The following is a 6,804-nucleotide window of genomic DNA, read 5'->3' as shown; positions in this document are numbered from 1 at the left end:
GTAAATGGCTGCACATCCAGTTGGAAGAATGTCTCAAGTGGGGTACCACAGGGCTCTGTCCTGGGCCCTGTATTGTTCAACATCTTTATCAACGATTTAGATGAAGGAATTGAGGGTAAACTGATTAAATTTGCTGATGACACAAAGCTAGGAGGGATAGCAAATACTAGAGAAGAGAGAGAGAGGATTCAAAAAGATATAAATAAACTGGAGCAGTGGGCAGCAACTAACAGAATGGTTTTTAACAGGGAAAAATGCAAAGTACTACATCTGGGCAATAAAAATGAAAAAAGCATATATAGAATGGGAGGAATAGGGCTAAGTGACAGCACATGTGAAAAAGACTTGGGTATACTAATAGATCACAGACTGAATATGAGTCAACAGTGTGATGCAGCAGCTAAAAAGGCAAATGCAATTCTAGGATGTATTAACAGAAGCATACAGTCTAGATCACGTGAAGTCATTATTTCCCTCTACTCCTCTTTGGTCAGACCTCATCTGGAATATTGTGTCCAGTTTTGGGCACCACATTTTAAAAAAGACATCAACAAACTGGAGCAAGTTCAGAGAAGAGCGACCAGAATGGTGACTGGTCTGCAAACCCTGTCTTATGAGGAAAGGTTGCAGGATTTGGGAATGTTTAGTTTGCAAAAGAGAAGACTGAGAGGAGACTTAATAGCTGTCTACAAATATCTAAAGGGCTGTCACATTGTAGAAGGATCAACTTTATTCTCATTTGCACAAGGAAAGACTAGAAGCAATGGGATGAAACTGAATGGGAGGAGACACAGATTAGATATTAGAAAAAACTTTTTGACAGTTAGAGTGATCAATGAGTGGAACAGGCTGCCACGAGAAGTGGTGAGTTCTCCTTCAATGGAAGTCTTCAAACAGAGGCTGGACAGACATCTGACTGGGATGATTTAGCGAATCCTGCTTTGAGCAGGGGGTTGGACCAGATGGCCCAGGAGGTCCCTTCCAACTCTACGATTCTATGATTCTAATTTGGCGACAGAACCTATTGTCGAGATATTTAAGTGCTTGCAGTTCCTACAAAGGGATAAAGGTGGGAAATGAGACAGTCAAAAATGCCCTATTTGCAGATGACATAATTCTGTTCATGAACAACCCAGAGGAAGATCTCCCTATGTTGCGGCTTGAAATTGAAAATTTTGGAAAATTCTCGGGCTTTCCTTTAAGTCTAAATGTGAGATTCTGTCCATGAGGAGTGAGGTAAAAAACGTGGCCAGGAGAGTAATATATAGATGTTGTTGCTTTCGGGATACCCCATTAAAGTACTTGGGAATGTATTTGGGGAGAACGCCGAAACAGATTTATGATCTCAATTATAAGCCTATCATAGACAAAACAGAGGAGTTGGAGAGGTGGGAAATCTGCCCCTCTCGCTGCTGGGCCGCTGCCACCTAATCAAGAGGACAAGCTCTGAGATTACTGTACCCAATGCAAACTATCCCAATGTTATTTCGTCACGCAGATGTTCTCAGATTAAACAGGGCCTTCTCTAAATTCATCTGGAGGGGTAAAAGGGCGAGACTGGCTATAAGAACTCTAATGCACACAAAGGAGGGAGGGGGCGCGGGATTGCCAAATATTAGGGGATATAATTTATCGTGTTTAAGGCCTCTTTCACACTTCCGTTTTTTACAATCAGTCACAATCCGCCAGGTTTTGAAAAAAAACGGATCCTCAGTTTTTTTTGAGGATCCGTTTTTTTCCCATTGACTTGCATTAATGGCGGATTGTGACGGATTGCTGTCCGTTGCATCCGTTTTTTGTGAGGATCCGCCAAAAGTTGCTGTCCGTCACCATCCTCAAAGATTTCAGAACGGAGCTTGTAACGTTTTTTTCTCTGGCGGATCCTCCAGACACTCATTTAACCCGAAATTCTTTCTGGGTACCGGACAAAAATAAAAAAATTCTCTCTCTCTCTCTCTCTCTCTCTCCTTCCCGGCCAGCGATTCCTTTAAATTTCTTCATTTTCAGGATCCGTCTGAAAACGGATCCTGTGCCATCCGTTCACATCAGTTTAGAACGGATCCGCTTGTCCGCCTTTTTGGCGGATTATAACTGATGCAAAAAACTGAAGTGTGAAAGAGGCCTTATGAGGAATGTAATAGACTGGATTAAAAAAACGGGGCGATATACTGACTACAAATTGGAAACGGAATTTTGTGGTTTGTGGGACCTGACGGTGCTGCTACATACGCCGCTGTCACACATACCGCCAAACATTAAATATTCGGTAATATGTAAAGATACCATTGCCACATGGAAGGCAGTAAGAAAAAAAACTAAACATGTCGTGGAGAGAAACACCTGAACCCTTGGGCATCTCCTGCCTTTAGATTAGGAAGAGAAAATAAATTCTACACAGAGTGGTTGGGGAAAGGTATACAGACGCTAGGGGGCTTACTACATTTACAAGAAGGCCGCTGGTTGGCGGGATTGGAAGCGATAGACAAATCTGAGCTGCCGAGATTTCATCTGATGTTATATAGTCAATTAAAGCATTATGTATTAGACCTCCTTCAGGATGTGAGGGAGGAAATCGATTCAGAAATATGGGAGGACTTGGTTACCAAAGACATTGGAGAAATATCTATCACCTCAATATATGGGATGCTGAGGGACATATCACTCCCTTCAGGGAAGGGCAAAATATTTCACAAATGGGAAAAACATACATGATGAAGAACTTGAGCACAAGATTCTGCGGGGCTGGGAATTGGTAAGAAAGAATGAACAATGGAGAGATAGTTCAGAATAATGCCTAAAACAATAGGTGGCTTCAATATACCTCCGACTCTGCAGAATCCTGCCCAAAATGTACACTGTCCAAAACAGACACAGAACATGGACTGTAGTCAATGTCCCAGGACACAAGAACTCTGGTTAACAGTCCAGGATCTGTATCTGAAGATCTGTGGGATATGGGTAGAAGTAGATCCATTGTGTACGACGGGTAAAACAAGAGGGGGACGGCGACATGACTTGTTTCACACCATTGCAATGGTGACAAGACGTCTAATTCTGCAACACTGGCTAGCGAAAACACTCCCAGGGGCAAAAGAGATCAAGGAAGGTTTAACATCGGTCTTATTTTTGGAAAAAAGAGAAACAGAAAGAAATAAAGATAAAATGGAGAGTGTTTATAGAAACGTCCCTGACCACCAGAGAAATTCAAGCCTTAGTGAGCGCCTTTGTGGATTCGGAGTGGTGTCTATTAGAGGATTTGAGTGGTAATCTGGGTAAACTGAAATGTGTTATATGAGCTGTATGGAGGAAACGGTGGAGCTGGAGAGAAGGCGTCTGATCTCAGTCAATGTAATCTACTGTATGAAAATGTGGACGTAAGGGGGGTTTGATAATTTTATATTTGTTAAGCTTATTTTTGCTTCTATTCAGGCTTAGGTGATAAGCAGGTTTAATATGTTCTTTGTAACAATTCAATGCAACGTTTATAACTTGTAATATGCGACTTCATTACAAAATCAATAAAAATGATGTTTAAAAAAAAAAAAAAACGACAGCCTGGGATCAGAACCAGAGCGCTGAGGGATTTGCCCTGACTTCCATAACGGGAATCCCTATAATAGAGGCCTGGGATCAGAACAAGAGCGCTGAGGGATTTGCCCTGACTTCCATACCGGGAATCCCTATAATAGAGGCCTGGGATCAGAACCAGAGCGCTGAGGGATTTGCCCTGACTTCCATAACGGGAATCCCTATAATAGAGGCCTGGGGTCAGAACCAGAGCGCTGAGGGATTTGCCCTGACTTCCATACCGGGAATCCCTATAATAGAGGCCTGGGATCAGAACCAGAGCGCTGAGGGATTTGCCCTGACTTCCATAACGGGAATCCCTATAATAGAGGCCTGGGGTCAGAACAAGAGCGCTGAGGGATTTGCCCTGACTTCCATACCGGGAATCCCTATAATAGAGGCCTGGGGTCAGAACCAGAGCGCTGAGGGATTTGCCCTGACTTCCATACCGGGAATCCCTATAATAGAGGCCTGGGATCAGAACCAGAGCGCTGAGGGATTTGCCCTGACTTCCATACCGGGAATCCCTATAATAGAGGCCTGGGATCAGAACCAGAGCGCTGAGGGATTTGCCCTGACTTCCCTACCGGGAATCCCTATAATAGAGGCCTGGGATCAGAACCAGAGCGCTGAGGGATTTGCCCTGACTTCCCTACCGGGAATCCCTATAATAGAGGCCTGGGGTCAGAACCAGAGCGCTGAGGGATTTGCCCTAACTTCCATACCGGGAATCCCTATAATAGAGGCCTGGGATCAGAACCAGAGCGCTGAGGGATTTGCCCTGACTTCCATACCGGGAATCCCTATAATAGAGGCCTGGGATCAGAACCAGAGCGCTGAGGGATTTGCCCTGACTTCCATACCGGGAATCCCTGTAATAGAGGCCTGGGGTCAGAACCAGAGCGCTGAGGGATTTGCCCTGACTTCCCTACCGGGAATCCCTATAATAGAGGCCTGGGATCAGAACCAGAGCACTGAGGGATTTGCCCTGACTTCCATACCGGGAATCCCTATAATAGAGGCATGGGGTCAGAACCAGAGCGCTGAGGGATTTGCCCTGACTTCCATACCGGGAATCCCTATAATAGAGGCCTGGGATCAGAACCAGAGCGCTGAGGGATTTGCCCTGACTTCCCTACCGGGAATCCCTATAATAGAGGCCTGGGATCAGAACAAGAGCGCTGAGGGATTTTCCCTGACTTCCATACCGGGAATCCCTATAATAGAGGCCTGGGGTCAGAACCAGAGCGCTGAGGGATTTGCCCTGACTTCCATACCGGGAATCCCTATAATAGAGGCCTGGGATCAGAACAAGAGCGCTGAGGGATTTGCCCTGACTTCCATACCGGGAATCCCTATAATAGAGGCCTGGGATCAGAAACAGAGCGCTGAGGGATTTGCCCTGACTTCCATACCGGGAATCCCTATAATAGAGGCCTGGGATCAGAACAAGAGCGCTGAGGGATTTGCCCTGACTTCCATACCGGGAATCCCTATAATAGAGGCCTGGGGTCAGAAACAGAGCGCTGAGGGATTTGCCCTGACTTCCATACCGGGAATCCCTATAATAGAGGCCTGGGATCAGAACCAGAGCGCTGAGGGATTTGCCCTGACTTCCATACCGGGAATCCCTATAATAGAGGCCTGGGGTCAGAACCAGAGCGCTAAGGGATTTGCCCTGACTTCCATACCGGGAATCCCTATAATAGAGGCCTGGGATCAGAACCAGAGCGCTGAGGGATTTGCCCTGACTTCCATACCGGGAATCCGTATAATAGAGGCCTGGGGTCAGAACCAGAGCGCTGAGGGATTTGCCCTGACTTCCATACCGGGAATCCCTATAATAGAGGCCTGGGATCAGAACCAGAGCGCTGAGGGATTTGCCCTGACTTCCATACCGGGAATCCCTATAATAGAGGCCTGGGGTCAGAACCAGAGCGCTGAGGGATTTGCCCTGACTTCCATACCGGGAATCCCTATAATAGAGGCCTGGGGTCAGAACCAAAGCGCTGAGGGATTTGCCCTGACTTCCATACCGGGAATCCCTATAATAGAGGCCTGGGGTCAGAACCAGAGCGCTGAGGGATTTGCCCTGACTTCCATACCGGGAATCCCTATAATAGAGGCCTGGGATCAGAACCAGAGCGCTGAGGGATTTGCCCTGACTTCCATACCAGGAATCCCTATAATAGAGGCCTGGGGTCAGAACCAAAGCGCTGAGGGATTTGCCCTGACTTCCATACCGGGAATCCCTATAATAGAGGCCTGGGATCAGAACCAGAGCGCTGAGGGATTTGCCCTGATTCCATACCGGGAATCCCTATAATAGAGGCCTGGGATCAGAACCAGAGCGCTGAGGGATTTGCCCTGACTTCCATACCGGGAATCCCTGTAATAGAGGTCTGGGGTCAGAACCAGAGCACTGAGGGATTTGCCCTGACTTCCATACCGGGAATCCCTATAATAGAGGCCTGGGGTCAGAACCAGAGCGCTGAGGGATTTGCCCTGACTTCCATACCGGGAATCCCTATAATAGAGGCCTGGGGTCAGAACCAGAGCGCTGAGGGATTTGCCCTGACTTCCATACCGGGAATCCCTGTAATAGAGGCCTGGGGTCAGAACCAGAGCGCTGAGGGATTTGCCCTGACTTCCATACCGGGAATCCCTAAAATAGAGGCATGGGGTCAGAACCAGAGCGCTGAGGGATTTGCCCTGACTTCCATACCGGGAATCCCTGTAATAGAGGCATGGGGTCAGAACCAGAGCGCTGAGGGATTTGCCCTGACTTCCATACCGGGAATCTCTATAATAGAGGCCTGGGATCAGAACCAGAGCGCTGAGGGATTTGCCCTGACTTCCATACCGGGAATCCCTATAATAGAGGCCTGGGGTCAGAACCAGAGCGCTGAGGGATTTGCCCTGACTTCCATACCGGGAATCCCTATAATAGAGGCCTGGGATCAGAACCAGAGCGCTGAGGGATTTGCCCTGACTTCCATACCGGGAATCCCTATAATAGAGGCCTGGGGTCAGAACCAGAGCGCTGAGGGATTTGCCCTGACTTCCATACCGGGAATCCCTGTAATAGAGGCCTGGGGTCAGAACCAGAGCAATGAGGGATTTGCCCTGACTTCCATACCGGGAATCCCTATAATAGAGGCCTGGGGTCAGAACCAGAGCGCTGAGGGATTTGCCCTGACTTCCATACCGGGAATCCCTGTAATAGAGGCCTGGGGT

This window comes from Dendrobates tinctorius, unplaced genomic scaffold (assembly GCF_039654945.1).
Source record: "Dendrobates tinctorius isolate UK_male_01 unplaced genomic scaffold, ASM3965494v1 ptg000443l, whole genome shotgun sequence".
Classification (NCBI taxonomy): domain Eukaryota; kingdom Metazoa; phylum Chordata; class Amphibia; order Anura; family Dendrobatidae; genus Dendrobates; species Dendrobates tinctorius.
This window is presented reverse-complemented; position numbering follows the sequence as displayed.